This window comes from Pelodiscus sinensis, chromosome 27 (genome assembly GCF_052426305.1).
Source record: "Pelodiscus sinensis isolate ZL-2025 chromosome 27, ASM5242630v1, whole genome shotgun sequence".
NCBI lineage: Eukaryota > Metazoa > Chordata > Testudines > Trionychidae > Pelodiscus > Pelodiscus sinensis.
The window spans coordinates 11,645,257-11,663,753 of record NC_143078.1 but is presented as its reverse complement, the minus strand read 5'-3'; the positions used below and the strand labels follow the sequence as shown (position 1 = coordinate 11,663,753).

The window sequence follows — 18,497 nt, the reverse complement described above, 5'->3', positions numbered from 1 at the left end:
CATTGGAGATAATCTTCACTTACAAGGAGCTGGGTGGCTAATCGTGCCCATTCTTTCTGCTTCAGACTCAGAAACTTCACCCGGCTGTTTTATCCCCATTCCTGCCATCTGTGGCAGTGACTTAACAGCCACAGTCTTGGTTACAACGACGTGCATTGCGCGCGTACAGACGCAATTTAAAATGACATGTGATCGCTTAAAAGTACCATAACGAATATGCAAATACATAAATAAATTAATTACCACAAGGAATATGCAAATATTTCCGTGTCGGTCCGCCAACCGTTTTTAAATGACTTTGCCGATCCTCGGTATAAAAAAAGTTGGGAGCCGCGGTCCTAGTGCACTGCCATCTCGTGCCTTCCCTCAGGTATATGCCCAGTTCTTTTCCTGCTCCCCTTTGCTTTTTAGAAACACTTGGTTCTTGAAAGGGTTACTGACGGGTTACATAGACCTCAAAGGGACTCACAAGGGAATGGTCAATAGAGTTGCCCCATTCTGCAGATGGGAAAAACTAGAGTTAGGGGGAGCAAACTCCCATCCAGTGCTTTATCCCCACAGGGAAAGTCTCTTCTCTTCACTGATAATTCGAGGATCTTTCTTCTTTTCTACTATTTTGAATGGGGCGGCAGTACGTCTCTCTATATCCCCTCTCTGTCCCTTTGGTTGTACAGTCATTCCTATTTGGGCTTGCAAAGGGATTTGAATTCGCCGCTTTCCACCTCTGCGGGATGGCCAGTGACTCTGTCGTGGTAAGAACCTGCCGGAGTGGGAGCTGAGCAGACGCAGAGGGTCTGGAGGTTCAGTGGAGGGATCTAGCACGTTGCTTTTGATGGAAACTTCTAGCATTTCCTAGTGTCGCAAGGAAAGTTTTTCTTGCCCCTGGGCAGGAGGCTGCGGGCCGGTGAGCTAAAGGAGGTGGCCTTAGCTGGTGGCAGAGCTTGGCAGTGGTGCTACAGAGCTATCCAAACCTCTGGAGTCTTCAGAAACGGGCCAGCAATCTGGAGACTAGATCATCCAGACCTTTCTGCTTCATGGGGCTGGTCTTCAGTGCACAGTTAACTCCGGCAATAACTCCAGTGTTGACCCTCATAGGAGTTGCTTCCACAGATGGAAACCCTTAACTCGAGTGCGGTTGTACTAGTGACTTGAGTTAGCTGGGTAGAGGAGCCGACAGTCATGCTGGGCCCCTGGGCAAAGTAGGGGGCGGATCCAGGCTCCCAGAAGGGGTGGGGCCTCAGGCAGAAGGGGCGGGGCTGAGAGCAGCTGACCCTCAGCACCACCTGGACCACAGCTCTCCACCCCCAATCCTGCCTGCAGCATGGAGAGGCACGGCACAGCATCGCCACACTTAGGGCTCCGGGCACCACGGCACTCCGGGCCCCGGGGCAATAGCCCCCGTTCCCCCTCCTGTTGGCGGGCATGCATCTGGGTATAGGTGAATAACGCTCAACTTAACATGGCTATCAGCTGCTAACAGGACCACTCCATAGAGTGGATGTGGCCGGCTCTACTTGAATGCCATGCATCCAATGCCTTCCCATGATACAGCCTCGGGCCCAGAAAGGACAGACAAATTCTCCCGTAGCTCTCTGGGCACGAAATCGGAATGCTTAGCTCGGGGCAGTGCACAGAATCACGGGGCGTGTACCCAGAAGTGACTCCGGTACTGCAGCACAGCATGGCCAGTCGCAGTCAAGTGATATTACCTGGAGAGAAGCATCGTCCCTGCCAGGGTAACAAAACCAGAGTTCTATGCCACTAAGGCAGGCTTTCCCCAGCTGCACGAGAAGTAGCTGGTTTCTCGGGGGCAACAGCCATTCGGAGCTGGCTGCATGGGTCTGGAGGTGGAGATCAGGTGGAAGGTCTCCATCCCTGTGCTTCTCCTACACAAAGTAGCTTTTCCTGGCTGATAAAGCAGCAGGTGGCTGCCAAGCCTAATTCAGTGTTGGTTAACTGTGGCACTCCCTGTGCTGAAACACAAACACCTACTGCAGTGAGGGGCAACTGAGGCTCGGGAGCAGGCCACATGAGAGGGCCTCCTTCATCTCAGAGGGCCACAAGATTGTCCTAACCATGACAGTCTCCAGGGATAGGCCAGTTTTGCTACAGGCACTAGAATGTGTTCGCCGATTGAACCGTAGCAGCACTTTGATTGGATGCAGGGGGGGATGTACGGGGCTCTCACGATGCTGTGAGCCATCAGCACGCACCTCGCCACACGTGCCCTGGCTTTACATGCGTGTCACTTTAGTCATACAGTTTGGAAAAAGCCTCTGTGGACAGAAACCAGTGGAATCTGGCAACCCCGTGTGTGGACAATAGTAATCAAAATGTCTCATGGGCCATTCACAGAACCGCGATGGGCCGCCCCGCAGGTGGCCCCCCACTGCCCTACAGCCTGGCAGGCATGCCTGTGGGGCTCCCCCTGCACCAAACATGAGTGAATCTTTGCTACTCACCAAACCCCACTGCCTCAAGGTGCTAACGAGCTCCTATTAATCTGCCTGAATCCGTGGGGACTGGAGCTGGCAGGAAACAAAGTTGAGTGCATCTCGCAGTTATAAAAATGCTGGTTTTTCTACTCCCCCCTCCCCCATTGGTGTCATTAATTTCACCAAGTTTGAGGTTTTGGGGGAGGAAGAAAAGGAGTGTTGAATGTAATTGTTTTGCTGGATTGTACTTCAGTCTCCTTGGGGATTGCTGATCTCTGGCCTCCTGCATCCACGGATTCCCTGCTTCGTGTGTTCCCCTCCTTCTTCCACTGGAAAAACAACTCATTAGCACAAGGACGTGTGGGAGCCCTGGGAGAGCGTCCTAATTTCTTCCGCTTTTTCCCAGCGCTGCGGTGCAGGGTGGGGAGCCTGTCTTGTGGGTGAGAAGAATGGAGAGGAGCTTGCCAGTTGCGCAGCTCAAGAAAGCACACTTTCTGGGGTGGTCTCCCTCCGCCGTGTCAGCAGCGTGTGTGGTGGGCCGGAAACCACAGGCGGAATTGACCGCCTGATCCCAGCAGAGCCTTGAGGAATGTGGGATTTTAAAGGAGGTCTCTCAAAGAGAAAGTCACTTGACAAGTGCTCAGTCCATCAATCCAGGCCCACCCATTGGCAGGGGGGAAAAGGGCACAATTGCTCCCAGGCCCTGTGATTCAAAAAGGACCGGGGGGGGGAGCTGGCTGCTGCCACCCTGGCTACCATATCTGGAGCAGCAGCCAGAGCCAATTGCTGCCGGAGCATTGTGTGCTCCAGACAGCTCTCTGGGCTGGCTGGGGTGTATGTGGAGAGGGAGGGGGGTAGCGTGGCCTGCTCTGGGCAGCTCTCAGGGCTGTCTGGGGGGACGGGAAACCAGTGTGGTGTGCAGCCCCCAGCCCCCCCCCCCCCCTCGCTTCTGCCTGATGCCCTTCCCGCTTCTGGAACATAGAGCCAGTCCCCTCCACCTTGCCCAGGCGCCAGGCAAGTCTGCCCCTCCCACTCCCCGCCTGTCTCTATCAATACATGATCTACAACTTCTGTGCCTCCAGAAGCAGCAAAGGATTTGATGGATCATTTACCGCCTTGATTTTTGAAGAACACTGTTTTGGCACGGGGAAGGGGGGCTTTCCAGTGGCGCAGAGCGTAGTGCTGCCCAGGAGGACTCGGTTGGGCCTGGGGGTGCACTCAACTTTTGCTCTGACCTAGGGCTTTTCATCAGTGCTTTACCAAGGAGGTCAATATCATGCTCCCGGGAGCCATGTGGCCGCCCAGGGACACCCAGTTGGGGCGAGGTGCTTCTTTGCTGCCTTTTCTAATCATTTGCTCCTTACTGTTTTTCTCCCCTCCTTGGGGGCTGGGGTTGTTGATGGGAAACCAACTTCAAGTCCCAAGCTCATGACCCACAACCAAACCTCTCTCTTCCTACCCCCAGGCCTCCGGGCCTGGAGAACTTCCATTGTTTTCCTTTGTCCACCCAGGTTCTGTCCTGCCTCAGCAGGCTCATCTGAGCCATTCCTGGCTGGAGTGTTAGTCCCACAGCCTATGGATCCTCTGGGCCTGTCCACACCTAGCACTCTGCTCCCCTTGAGTATCTCAACTTCACTGCCCTTGATAAGGAATTACCTGATCCCACTCAGATTGGGCTCATCCTATAAGGTTGGCTTAGTCTGGAGCACACCAGCTGCAGCTCAGCTACCTTGTGAGCCCTTGTTTTACAGATGGGTAAACTGAGGCACAAAAGTCTCCCCTGCAAGCTGGATACTTCTGCGGCCACCCAGGAGAGATTCAGATGCTGCCCAGCTGATGAGCAGAGCACCCCCATCTGGCAGCTTGTGATTCTACAGGTGGTGCACATCTGCACCTGCCTCAGTGTGCACATCACAAAATGTATTCCCCACATGGATGGAAAATAATTAGAGGGTACATTGCAGAAAAGGGGGATGTGCCTGCCAACCCTCCGGGTCTGAGAGAGAGCCAGGAACTGAACCCGGCTCTCCTGAGTCCCGTAGGCAGTGCCTATAGGCTCTGTAGTGAGTGAGGGCTAGTAATAAATGCCGCTTAGCAAGGCCTGTGCCAAACCAGGAGAGCAGCCAGGTGAGTTTCCCTTTGCTGGCCTTCTGATGGACTCTAGCCATGTGAATCACCTGGCAGCGGCGCACCAGCTCCCATGTGCCCCAAATCCAAGGCTCTCCCAGGCACATCAGCATCTGTCCAGACTGGCATTTGATGGCGGGGAAAGACACTAAATAATCTTCAGCCTATTGATCCAGGGTCGCCCATGCCAAGGGCTGGTCGATAGAAAAGGACAGCCGAGTGGTTCTGTAATAAAGTGCTTTCACTTGACTGGCTTTGGGAGAGCGGGAGCAAACGAGAGATTAAATTCTCCTGCCATCGACAACTCATCAAGCACAAGATATATTAGTGGAGAAAAATTACACTTGCCAAGCCCTGATGGGTGAGTCAAGCTGTCGGGAACGGCTTGTCCTAGTCAGAAAACATTGGGCACAACCAAAGTGATTCTGCCTCCCACTGCCCCAAAATGCCACTTGTGGGAGCAGGGATTTAATAGTGTAGTCGATGAACCGACTAACCGATAAGCAAAACCGTATAGGTTAATGCTATAGACTACACGCATTTCTCTCTCCCTGCCAATACATTTTTTAGCAGGCAGGCCAGAAGACTGGCTCAGCTCTGGCTTGCGATGGGTCTGGGACCTACCCCTGCTGCGGCTCTGCATTTCAAGTGTATTAAGAGCCAGACGGGCAGGCAGCCCAGCTCAGTCCTGGCTCACACTGGGTCTGGGAGCTCAGACCTGCCCTAGACAGGGACTGCTGCCACCCCACACTGCTGCCTCTTTCTCAGAAGCAGCAGCACAGGGCAACAGGCATCCGGTCCGCGAGGGGCGCTGGTTTTTAAACTGGCTCCCCTCACAGACCAGCTCCCTCCTGGCACCCTATGCTACTGATGGGTTGCTGGCCCAATCCTCTAATCTGTCTAGATCACTCTGGATCCTATCTCCGCCCTCCAGAGTATCTACCTCTCCCCCTAGCTTAGTGTAATCCGCTAACTTGCTGAGGGTGCAATCCAGCCCCTCATCCAGGTCATTAATAAAGATGTTGAACAAAACTAGCCCTAAAACCGATCCTTGGGGCACTCCGCTAGAAACTAACCGCCAACCTGACATCGAGCCGTTGATCACTACCCATTGGGCCCGACAATCTAGCCAGCTTTCTATCCATCTTACAGTCCATTTATCCAATCCATACTCCCTTAACTTGCTGGCAAGAATATTGTGGGAGACCGTATCAAAAGCCTTGCTAAAGTCAAGGTATATCACATCCACTGACTTCCCCATGTCCACAGAACCAGTTACCTCTTCATAATCAGAGTGGTCTGGCACGACTTGCCCTTCGTGAATCCATGCTGACTATTCCTGATCACTTTCCCCTCTTCCAAGTGCTGATACAATGGCTGCTGGCCCCAACCCAGGGGACTATAGAATAGTCGACTACCCAACAAAATTTCACGAGGTAATACTCGACTATTCAATGAACTGATATTTAACATCCCTATTTGGGAGGAAGGTTGGAGGCGCAGCAAAGCCTGCCTGGCTATTCAATTCTGGTTCCCGGTCCGTTTTGGAGACTGCTGAGCACTGTGACCTGATGAACAGGTGCCTATCTGATGGAGAGTCCACCTCGGTTCCGCGCAAATTCAGGACTTGGCTTTGCCGTAACTTCGAGAGAGGCACTGACTCATTCCCTTCCCTGCTGTCAGGGTGGACGGTTTGTGGTTAAGGCATCAGGCTGGGATGCTGGTGATGTGGCTCCAGTTCCTGGCTCAACCACAGATGCCCTGGTTGACTGAAAGCAAGTGTCTTAATCTACATTGTGCCTCAATTCCCCTCCTCTTTGGCTTGCTTGTTGCGTTCTTTTCTCCCGTTTCTTGACCACTTTGTAAGCTCAACAAAACAGGGATGTTCTATGTATATGCAATGCTCAGCACAACATCCTGCCACTCCTGGCCTCTTAAGAGACACCGAGGAAGGTGCTGTTGAAGGCACATTACAAGAGTAGCTTATCGGGTAGTTGAGTGGAGTATCGACTACTTGTTTCTCTCCCTCCCTTACTGCCTCTCTGAATGGCAGCAAGCGGGGGGTGGGGGAGGACTGGAGCTGGTGCTGGAGTGAGGGAACTGGCTTTAAAGCCAGCACCATCTCTGTGGAGTTGTCTAACATGGGAGGCTGCGGAGAACAGGGGCTGCTGGACTCAGCATGAGCTGGGGACCGTGCAGCCCCGGATGGTGCTGGTCTGGCACGCCTCTTCATTTTAAATGTAGTAAGAGCCCAACAGCTCTTGCTACATTTAAAATGCAGAGCCACAGCGTGGGTGACTCCCCGAGCTGGCATGAGCCAGGACTGCTCAGTCCCGGCTGGAGCTGGCTCCTGGAGCTACCCCCACAGCAGCTTTGCAGAGCCGTCCTTATCGACTGCACGATTAGCCTGATCGCTGCATTTGGACATCTTACTGAGACCCTCAAGGTGCTTTGCCAAACTGGCTATGTGGTGCCAACCCCTTCCACCAGTCGAAACTGCACCAGAGAAGGGGGAAGTGACTTGCAAATTCACAGCAGGAGCCAATGGTACAACGGAGCTCTCCTGTTTGCAGGCCGGTTCTCCGCACGATGCACAGGACTGCCACCCACTTGTTTGTAGACTATTCAATGACTTTGCTTTCCTGGGACATTTGCTTCTCTTGTGCCCTTTGTCTAACTACAAAGTCTCATCTGAGGACGTGGAGTGTGCCCCTGAACGCTCATAACACCGTATATATATATATATATATGTTAGTCTCTCAGGTGCTCCAGGGCTGCTCGTGTGTTTGCAGAAAGACGAGCAGCAATGCTCCCATGGACAGACTGGTGCAGCAGCGTCCAGCTTTTTGGCACCTCTGGGATTTTATAGCCTCTCGCAGCACCTCTATCACGTTGACACTTACATAATTACACATCAGAGCAGAGAGGATGAAGCACCGGGCACTTCCTAAACATGTCAGCGTGATGGGAGAGGTTTGGACTCGGATGGACTTTTTAAGCATTTGATTTCAGACACCAATCAGGCGAGTGTCTGGAGGATCAATACCCACAAGCCTTGGACAGCGTCGGGGGAACGTCAGGGAGTGCAGCACTGAGGATGGGGGGCGAGGAGACAAATGGTGTGTTCGTGAGGAGCAGCAGCTGTTTGTGTGTCATTGCACAATGCAGGGAAGAGATGGGACCACAGAGCTGCCATCCTCCCCTACAGGCACTGCTGGGCATGTGAGCAGGGCAGGTGGCTGGCCAGGGCCCAAGCAAGCAGAAGCTGGACATCAGGAATGGTGGGGACGGGGCATCTGCCCGGCACTGGCTCTTTAAGGCTAAAACCCCACCCTTGCACAGAGCCCACAGCTGAGGCTGATACTGCCCATTAGGGCTCTCCCAGCCTGAGGGAAGAGGAGCAGGTGGCTTCCTGGAGACAGAGCAAGGCTGGAAAGGCAGGCAGAGCTGGGGAAGCTCTGGCTAGTCAAGCTGCAGGGCCTGAGGCAAGGCCCGAGTGCACTAGGGCTGCCAGGGCAGAAGGTCTACACCCCCTTGCTGCTGATGAGTGGCCACTTCAGACTGCAGTTTGCCCCTTTGGCAGGGGCTAGATGGAGACTGGCAGTGGGTCACTGAGGCAAGGAGGGTAGAGGGGAGTTGGGGGGTTCCCTGGGAGGGGAGGATCCCAGAGTGCACAGACAGGACTACAGATAAAACACCCCCCGCTCCCCGGAAGGAGGCCAAGAGACAGGAATGGGCACTGCCGGTGGGCAGTGTCCTGAAGGGGATGCCAAGATCCGGGAGCGACATGGGTCCAGAAGGGAGCGCCTGGAGTGAGGACACGGGGAGACACCAGCCAGAGGAGGGGCCCTGCAGGCTAACGAGCTAATTTCCAGGGCTACCAGTAGGAGGCGCCGTGGCAGTGAGTGTCCTCATGACAGGTGGGTTAAATTCCTAAGTCTTCCCAGGGACCTAGGGTTGCATTGGTACTAATGTTGCGCTACAGATGGGGAAACTGAGGCACCAGTGTTAAGTCCCACATCTCCAAAAGTGGCAGTGATTTGGCAGTGCCTGTGTAGAGCCGGCGGTGCAAGGCACTGAGCACTCTCTGTTCCCCCCCGAAAACAAGGCAGCTGCACGTGCTCAGCGCCCCCAAGCATCAGGGGCAGTAACGATAACTCTTGCCACGGATTATGACACTTGAGCCACAGTGACGTGTCCTGGCACTGAACACACTTGGGCTCTGTTCCCAGCTCTCAGGCTAGACCCTGCTCTAACCACTAAGTAATACTGCCTGCTATTTTAAAGCGTTGCGTCTTGAGTTCCTCCAAAACCCTGACACATCAGGCCTCGTTCCCCATAAAGAACATAAAAGCCCGGCCAGTCTGTAAAACAAAAGGAAAAAATATGTAGCATTTTAGAGACTCACAAGATAGTTTATTAGGTGATGAGCTTTCATGGGCCAGATCTCTGTCTGATGCTGTGCAGCGACCCTCATCTCACCGCAGTGCAATAGTTCCCAGGCTGGGGAGCAATGCTTTGTCTTCAGGAGCAACCATTATCACAATATGAATAAGCCGCATGCCATAAGAAACTGCTGAGTTAGGCTCTGGTGGGGGCAGCGTGCAAGTCTCGGGGGGGGGGGCTGTAGAACAATGCATGCTGTAGGGGCTTTCTCTGTAAATTAATGGAGCTCTGTGTGCCCGTGTTGGGAGGGAGGGGTGTTTGTGTGTGTGTCAAGCCCATGCTGGACCTGGATCTGTTTTAAGTGTTCTTCAGTCTTGGCATCCAATACAGTAATTCCTCATTGAACACGTGCCTGCTTAATACGTTTTTGCGATAGCACGATTTTTTTTTTAGGGAAAGTTTTTTGAATTACACGATCGTCCCCGGAATAACACGATTTCCCCAGCCGGCCTGTTGACGGCAAAGCGGTGAACCCACCCTGCAAAGCGGTGGAGGGTTTGCTGCTCGCCGCGCCGTTCCCCGCTGACTCCCCCTCTCCTCCCCCCTCGCTTTCAGGCCAGCGGCTGGGTTTCCCCAGCCGGCCCGTCGCCGGTGGCTGCGCAGGGCTTCCCCCACGTTCCTACAGAGAGTTCGCTGCTCGCCGCGCCATTCCCCAGCAACCCCTCCTCGCCGGACACAGTGCGTGTCCTAGCAGACCTGTCACAGGGGCATACTCCCAACCCAATCTCCCTCCCCTCTCCTCCCCTTCCCTTCCCCAGAGCCAAACATCTCCCCTCCCTGCTGTAACCCAGTCCCCTTTCTCCCCCAACCTTATGTCCTGGTCCCAACAGACATCACCGCTTGAACCTCAATCCCCATTATTTTCAATGGAAAAATTGACCCCGCATAACACGTTTTCACTTAGCACGATCATTTTCTGAAACAGATCTATAGTGTTAAATGAGGAATTACTGTACTTCAGTTCTTTTGTTCTTGCGCTTGGGTGGCGATTGGGGAGGGTGGCTATAAACCTCCTTTGTTCTTCGTGCTTGCAAAGAACTTGCGTATCAACAGTGCAGGTTAGTCTAGCCTAGAAGTTGCTCTCACTTGCATACTGTTTGTTTTACCTTGGGGAGCACTCTGGCCCTGCCCTCGGGTCAGGTTGCTGTGCTCTGTATTGCAGGATTAGAACAAGAATTCCCTCTAATCTTTTCCATCTCTGTGCAAATTTTTCATCCATGTGCGGAATAAATTTTTATGTGGACCAAGGCGCACGTGTGAATGTGCACCACAAAGAGATCAAAACACCTAGCAGTGGGTACGCTGCTAACCAGCTGGGTGGCATTTGACTCTCTCCTGAGCGGCTGCCCAAGCGCACAGCTTACAGGGAGCACTGATGGGAGCAGAGCAACTGCAGAGTCCTTATGCCAACTAGGGACCGCTTCACTGTGGGAAGTACATGGAGAAGGCATCACCGCTAGCTCCAAACCTTTTCCCTGCCAGGGAATCGAGCTCCCTTCCTTGAAGCGAACAGCTTCTCAAAAGAGGCCAGGGCAAGGCAGGTAGTCCGACCCGCTCTGGAACACAAACCTTCCCTCTGTCTGGAGTTTTCAGTCTAGGGAACTGTAAAGGATAAAATGACGTGAGTTTGGACTTTCTGCTGTCTTCAGAGGTGGCGGCCACATTCAACCATGTAAGAATGATGATCACAGCTTGGGTATGTTCAGAGGCCGTCCGGGGTGGAACTAATCTCATCAGAGCCGTTTTTTCGGTTTAGAAATGTTCAGCGTGGCGATGCCTTGAAGCCGAGCTGGCGCCTCAAACAGAAGCTGTTGCCATCAGCTGTGTTTGAGGTTCATTAACAGGGCTGAGAGAAGCTTCCCTCCGTACCTAATGTTGTGGCCTGACTCAGTCGCATGCCTCCAACCAGCTTCGTTCCCATCCTACTCGGGTCTTCCTCACTTCCTGACCTGAGTGGCACAAATTCCCTTCCAGGATTGTCTTCCTCCTCACCCCGATCTCCACCGTATTCTAGGTCTTGCTCAGATGTGACGAACAAGCTTGAGCCTTCTCCTTTTCCTTCACCTTTTCCCTAAAACCAAATAGCTGGCTCCGAGGCACCCCCTTATAATTTTAGGTTGATTTTATCTCCCCAGCAAATGCTTCCATACACCTCTAAGTTCATACATCCATCTCACGTGCCACATGCTACCAACACAAGGATGGGAGGGGCAGGTATGTTTCCAACTGGGCTGGAATTTTGGAAGTCCGGGTGCATCCTGTAGGAAGAATTTGTTCTCACCGGATTCCAGGCTGCTTTGTAGAGCAGCGGTTCCCAACTATAGGGCTGTAGCATGCTGCTGGGCCACACCCATGCCTTGATGATTGGCTTGGTGGGAATCTCAGTTCCCTGTAAGCTGTGGGGTAGCACAGCTGCTAATTGAGCCATCCAGAGATTTAGGGCTGCTATGCAGTCAGCTTCCTGGCTGGGGAGGGGCACTTCCTCAGCACCAGAAGATCCCTGCTCCAGACAATAAGCATGCAGGTAGGGAAGGGAACAGAAGGAAATAAGGAGGGAGGGAGTAAGTAAGTAAGTAAGTAAGTGGTTGGGAGGAGAGTTTGGAGCATGCAGTAAGGGAGAGGAGAGGTTTGATTAGAGATCTGATTACAGCAGCTGGGTTTGCCTGCAGCTTCCTCTGAGGAAACCCAGCATGCTCCTCTAGCTTCCTGCATGGGGTATGTGGGAGAAATGGGAGGTGGTGCTGGCGTCTGTGCAGTGAGATGGGGACAGAAGGAAGTTTGGGGTGTCTTAACTTGCTCCTACCTGGACTGCAGGCAGCAAGAGCCAGACTGTCTGTATCAGCACAGCAGTCCTTGTGGACTGCAGACACAAGACTCTCTCATGGACTAGGGAAGTCTGTGTGGGATGGTATCCAAATTTCAGGTGAGTTAAAAGCTTTTAGGCTGCTTTTGAATACTGGAACAAAAGGCCTAGCTCAGGACATTTGCATGGTTGCATTTCAACGTTTGCATAGGTGTTAATGGCTTAAGATAAGAAAGGAAAGGATTATCTTAATAGAATTGTTTTTAGTCTTGTAAATATCTGCAAACTCAGATCCTTTTCACCATGTATTGTATGCATACAGATACCATGTAAAATAACACATGACCACTTACAATTAATTACCATAATGAATATGCAAATAAAATGTTACCCATCTGCCAAAAGCTTATGAATGGGTTTGCCCATCCATGATATAAAAAAGATTGGGAACCATTGCTGCAGAGCACAGAGCAGGAGATAGAAACAATAGCAATTCCACCCCAAGGAATACACCAGGGAGATGGTTTTCTGTGCTATCCAAGTATTGTTCAGCAGAGCTGGTCTGGAAATGGAGAAGGACACTTTCTGCAAAAGCACCATCAAAACCAATTGCTGGTGTTAGAATTTTCCTCGGGATTCTTTTTGGATGGAAATGAACATCTTTCTGCCCAACATGTCTTTGTCATCAAACAACATAGTGTCCCATTGATGTTGGCTTTCAAATGCTCAGCAGTAAAGTTAGGGTCTTGTGCAGGTTTGTGCGGGATTAGGGCCCAATTGTCGGTGTCCGTCTCACCCTTCACTTCTCTTGCTTTTCAGAATGTATCCAACATGGGGAAACGTCAGTGGCAAAAACAAAAGAGTAACTCTGCCAGTCCGCTTCTGAAAAGGTAAGGAAACCTTCAAAAGTGAGCAGTAGGGACACTGAGTGTTGCTTTTTGCCACTAATTTTTCTAAACCTGGAGAAGCTTTGAAAAAAATGTTTGGGGGGAGGAGGAAAATGTGTGTGGGGAGAAACTAATTCCCTTAAGTCATTGGTGGGGAAAAAAGAATGAAACTTTCAAATGGGTTGCTGTCTTCCAAAACCCAAATGAGAGTTATGGTTCACTTTGAAATGTTCCCATAGGCTGGTTTTCGACCAGTGCTATTTAAAGGCTATGCCCTTGATGTTGTCCTGGTGGATTCTATTACAATTCCTCAAATTAAAAGAACTGTAGCTTAAACCCTTTCCCACCTCATCAGAAACATCTGAAGAAGTGGGTTGTGCCTACAAATGTGGGAACTGCATGTTTTGTTAGTTTCTAAGGTGCTGCAAGACTCTTTGTTTTTAAAGTTTGTAATCAGAAACAGAACTTGAGCATGAAGTATGACCAGGGTCCTTCAACCCCTAGGTGTCTAGCCTTATGCAGTTAAGACTGCTTGCATGTGTAAGTCTTACAGCAGTTGCTGTCATAAGGGAGGGTTTCTAACCTCTCAGGGGCAGGGCAGGACCGTCCCTCTGCTACAGATTTCTAGACTTCCCATGTCTGCTCTCCTGCAATGCCCTCTCCTATCTCCTTTGTTTCCTCCACACCTGTCCCTTGAGAAGAGCAAGGGTTGCAGCTTTCAAAGTGTGATTAGTCCTGTACTTTTGTTTCAGCTACACCAGACTAACATGGCTACATTTCTACCACTATTCTAGAGGTAGCCCTGTTCCCTTACACATTACAAAGACAGCCTCTCCACCTTTTGATATTCATAGTAACTCCAGATTAGCCACTTAATTGACTCTAACAATAAGCAATTTCCTCCTTCCTTGTCCCCTCGCCTCCACCTTCTGTTCTAAGTAGCTGATTCATTACTGTGTAATTTGTTTACTACTTCATTGTATCCCTCTGTTATATAATGGTCATGCCAGTTCACTTTCAGAATATGATCTGAGGAAGTAGGTCTGCCCCACGAAAGCTCATCACCTAATAAACCATCTTGTTAGTCTTTAAAGTGCTACATGACTGCTTTTTTGTTTTTAATTTGATGTGGAGTTTCCAGTGCCACCTCCCGCAGCCCCTGGCTGGAGAAGGGGGTGGAGTCCAGCCAAGTCTGTGTCTTAAAGCTTCATTGTAGGTGAGAAGTTAATGTAGTTCCACACCAAGGTGCCTGCTGCCCCTGCCTGGCTAGCATAAACCCCAACCTCTGGAGGAGCTGGCACTATGCATCTGCCTCAGATGCTCACTCCGCCAGGCTAAATTACTCTGCATGACTTAAAGGGATAACGCCTGCAATTGAATGCTTCTAAGTGCAAATTGGGTTCCCAATGGCTCTAGATTTAAAGTGGCACTACAACAAAATAAAATTATTTGAAGGCAACTGTCTTGGGAATGCTGTTAATAGGGAGCGGCCAGGGTGGGGTGGGCATAAAGAGGGAGATGGGGTTTATCGTGCCTCAGTACATTTTGTGAAATTGAATATCTTTACTGGCTCTTTACGTTAGCCTTTGAAACATACAAGGGAAAGCAGGCAGAGCTTTTAAAAGGCATCTCAAAGGTTTCATTTTGATTTCATGGAACATTTATTATTCAGTAAATAACCAATAGCTTTATCTATCTCTGGTACTTACCTGGTATTGGTACAGATGCTGCAGCATTTAGCTCCTCGCAACTTTAGATGTGCATCTCCTCACAATATCCCTCGTCGCTGGAGTTGAGGCCCATCTCTTGGGCAGGCTGTAGTGTAAGCCATATGTAGGCCTGCAGGGGTTACATTTCTATTCCTTTAGGCCAGCCATGAACCCTGCCGGCAAAAGCACTAGGTGTTCTTTATCAGACGGCCTTCATCAGCCACAGCCTTATGCTTCCTAGCTGAGAACTGAGTATGGGGTAAATAATGTGACCTCGGTTCTCAGCTCTGTGGGAATGTTGAGAGTGGCATTGAGTCAGTGCACACACACTCAGTAAACAGCTAAGGTATAAGATCACTGGGAGTCCCACCCCTAGTGAATTTTGCCTGGGACCCCAACCTCGAGTGTGCCCGGATTTCCTCCAGCTGGAGTCACATCCACTGCGGCCCTGGTGTGAGGTGATAGGGATGGGACTCCCCGCAGATTGAAGGGATGTAAGTATTTCTAAGTGCCTGTTACTCTTTTATGCATTGCTCTGCCTGTACTTATTGATGTCACTTTGCAGTAGCTGTGTAGCCATTTGGCAGTATTAACCCTGTAACAGTAGTGATGTAGAGAAACTAAGAAAAGCAATTATCCCTAATTGACTCAGTGTTGAAGCAATCCATAATCCTGTTTGTCCATGGCTCTATGAGTTGACACAGGCATTAGACCCTTGTGCTCTTTCTGTGTTGGGGATCTGCTCAGAGATACTTTGGTGCCCTTAGCCTCTGTCTCCTCTACCAGTTTGATGGGGGCAGGGGTGTATATGATGCCACTAGCAGATCAAGTCAGAGGCCGCCACCACCAGGCAGGAATCTATTAACTTATCCCCAGAGCCAGTCCTGGGACTGAGGAAACTTGGAATGGACCATTTCAGCTTCAGGGTGTCAGCAGAGATGCCTGTACTTATATGCAGACCATGCAATTGCGTAGGGCACCTGCAAATTTGGGGCACCGCTGGGTCTTAGTGTCCACCATCTGTCTCCTCCTACCCCTGTTCTGTGGCTCTGCTTCCTCAGGAGAGGATCTAGTTAACTTACAAGTGACAAAGCCTGCCAGAGCTATTAGCAAACACTGAACCTGGGAAAGAGCCAATCAAGTGGTCATGAAGCCATTTAACAGCCAATCCTGGGTCTGTACTGTCAGTTTCTGAATTTACTGTGCTAGTCGACAGGACCTTGGTTTAAAATGTGATTTAAAACCATTTCATTCGGGTGTTGCTGCAGATTATAAAATCACATCTCAAAAAATTCATTTCCCCCTATCACCAGGCACTGGGGCACCAGTTTAATAGCACAGTGTAGGGTCCCATAAATCCTAAGCATGGCCCTGGGTGCTAGTTTAATTCCTCTGTTGTGTCTGTTAATATTCCGGTAGTGCCTGAGGCTCCGGTCCTGCTCTCGGCTCCCCATATGTTCAGAGGAGTCACTGCAATTCTGCGCTCAGCCCAGGTGTGCATGGGTAGAAGTGTCTGGCCTGTGAGTTACACCTAAGTTAGATTCAGAGGACGTTTCCCACTGCTGCTGGGAGGTTAGGAAGTGGAAATCAAGGTGTTTTTTTCACTCTAAATATGGAATTCCTGGGTCGGGGTAGGGGAAAGTGGTTGGTAATTTTGATTAGCTGAGCTTCCTGGAGCCCATCTTGGGATGCTTGAAGCTGACCTGATAAATGCTCTGCACTGACCACTTCCTGTTTCCTTTGGGGACCACTTCCTGTTTCCAGCTCTTGCCAAGGAGTGGTCTTTTTGGAAAATCTTGGCCCAGACTGTGGGGAGTGAACATTTCTGATTTTTCAAAGGTACCGAGCAGGGTTCTCTGTAAGCTGGGAGCTTGTTTGGCCACTCAGGAGAGATTCAAGTGCTGCCCAGCTGATTATCAGAGTGCCCACGGCTAGGATTTTGTTTGTGTGTTCTGGTGGTGCACATTTGATTTGGTGCGCATAACAAAATGTATTCCACACCTGGATGAAAAAAAAAGGGGAAACACTGGTCCCAAGTGTTGACTTCAGCTAACGTGATGGGTGCCCAGAACCATTATTCCGTTAATGTCTTGTCGATGCTGGCCCAATCTCTGTAGCCCATGGAACCTCTCATTCTCCATTGTAGGCTTTGCACATCTTCCTTTCCACTCAGTCCTCTCACCTGGTGCAGGATAACTATGCTCAAGTTATAAAGGCTGATCTTTTATGACATTTACCGCCGCTCGTGCCGGAGTGAGCACTGTTTAATTCACTTGTTGCTATGCTGCCCGTCAGTCACCCTAAATGTTAGAGATGTGTGTCTACTGGCCAGGCTGCAGAAGTGCTGCTTCAGATCTAGAGGGAGCTGCTCTGCGTCTGAATTCAATTAATTATGGACTTAATCAAGATATGGGGTGGTGGATCCTTTATCAATGAAGGTGCTAACTACTTTCTGAATGGTATCCTTCCTGTCTTATCCATCCACTGACTTTGATTTTTATCTACTCAGGTTTAGCACCCTTTCTCCTGATACTTTATGCAGAGAGGTAGAGGGGTGGGCGACCGAACATCTTTCTCTCCCCCCTCCCTTCCCTTCTCCTATTTATTTTGAGTTTCCTTATCCTCTAATCATAACTCCAGTCATCTGAAGAAGTGGGCTGTGCCCACGAAAGCTCATGATACAATCTACATGTTTTGTTAGTCTATAAAGTGCTACCGGACCATTTGCTTGCTGTTTTTTAAAAACCAAGTTTTTGTGGTGCCCTTTTGTACAGCTCCCAAGTGGGTCTAGAGGTGGTATCAGTGATCTGCAACAATTCCTGTTCCTCAAGGCTATAATTTCACTGAGTAAGGCGGGCAACTTGATAACATTGTTTTTTTAAAACCGAGATCCTGTGTACCACTGACACGGATGCATTGAAATGAAAAGCACAGGAGAGGTAATTGGGTGGTGCCGGGGGAAAAAAAATCCTAGATGCCAATTTAAGGAACGTAAACCATGCAGACTCCAGTGTTCCTTCCCAGGCAGCACTGCCAACAGAAAAGAAAAGAAATAGTGCAGTTAGATTATCCAGGGTCCTGCATTCAAAGGAGGAGACCGAATGCAGCATGACAGGTAAAACCCTTGCATTGCCTCCTGCCAGACTCCTACATTAAAAAAGCTTCATTTTTTTTCTATACAAAATCATCCTCCCTGATGACAATTGTAATTAAAAGCTGATCAATTCAACAGGTGTTAAATAGTGGTTCCCTCCCACCACCTACCATCTCCGTGCTGACTTCCACCCCTCTCCAGCAAAGGGAATTAAGTTTTCCGTGACTGTTTCTTCCCCATCTTCTGGGGAAGGGGGTAGTTTTTGCCCAGAGCAGGAAGCCACTTGGTAGGAGGCCAATGGAGAGTGGTTTAGAAACAGGACTGCTGAGTTCTGTCCTCCCTCCATTGCTAACTTGATGCATGTCCTTGAGGGGATCCTAAGCTGGGGACGATGAGCCTTACTTCTTCCTGCCTTTTGGTCTGTTTGCTTCCTTGGGAGAGGGGCTGGTGCTTGCTATGCTAGGAAATGCTTAGCCGCCTGGGAGCTGGGCAAAAAGTGACCTTGCTCTAAATGCCCGGCCAATGGGAACAATGGGGGTGTGTGCATGTGTGCCTGCAGGGAGCACTTCCCTGCAGTATGCAGATCTGCTTCCTTGCCTTCCTTTCTCCCCCTTCTCCACTACACACACACTAGGCAGAGCCTACAGGCCTGGCTTAGGATTTATGGTAGGGTGGGGAACCTTTTTCTGTGTCGGGCCACTGACCCACCAAAAAGTCAGTGAGAAGCAAAAAAAAAAACCCAAACCCAAACAACTCTCACTGGCTGGCCCCCAAGTGAGAAGGAGAGACACTTCCCATATTCCCCTCACACACCAGACCCCATCTTAGTAGATTTTGTGTGCTCCAGCCCCGTGGTGGGACAGTGGGGGGGTTGAAGTACTAGTGTGGGTCCCAAATGCTGGGGGGGGGGGCCTGGACCCAAGGAAGCTGAGGATCCTGTGTGCTGTTTGTGAGTGTGGTGTGTGTGATTTTCTTTTTTTTTCTTTCTCCTTTCCT

General features: G+C 50.6%; 1 long non-coding RNA gene across 1 annotated transcript in view; it reads left to right on the top strand.

The window, feature by feature from the left end:
* The window catches only part of LOC149521402 (uncharacterized), an 82,336-nt gene extending 69,635 nt beyond the window's left edge, over window positions 1-12,701 (top strand). Inside the window, exon 4 of the long non-coding RNA XR_016347964.1 lies at window positions 12,631-12,701. This is a non-coding gene — a long non-coding RNA (uncharacterized LOC149521402). The remainder of the gene's footprint in view (window positions 1-12,630) is intronic.
* Window positions 12,702-18,497: the final 5,796 nt, after the last annotated feature.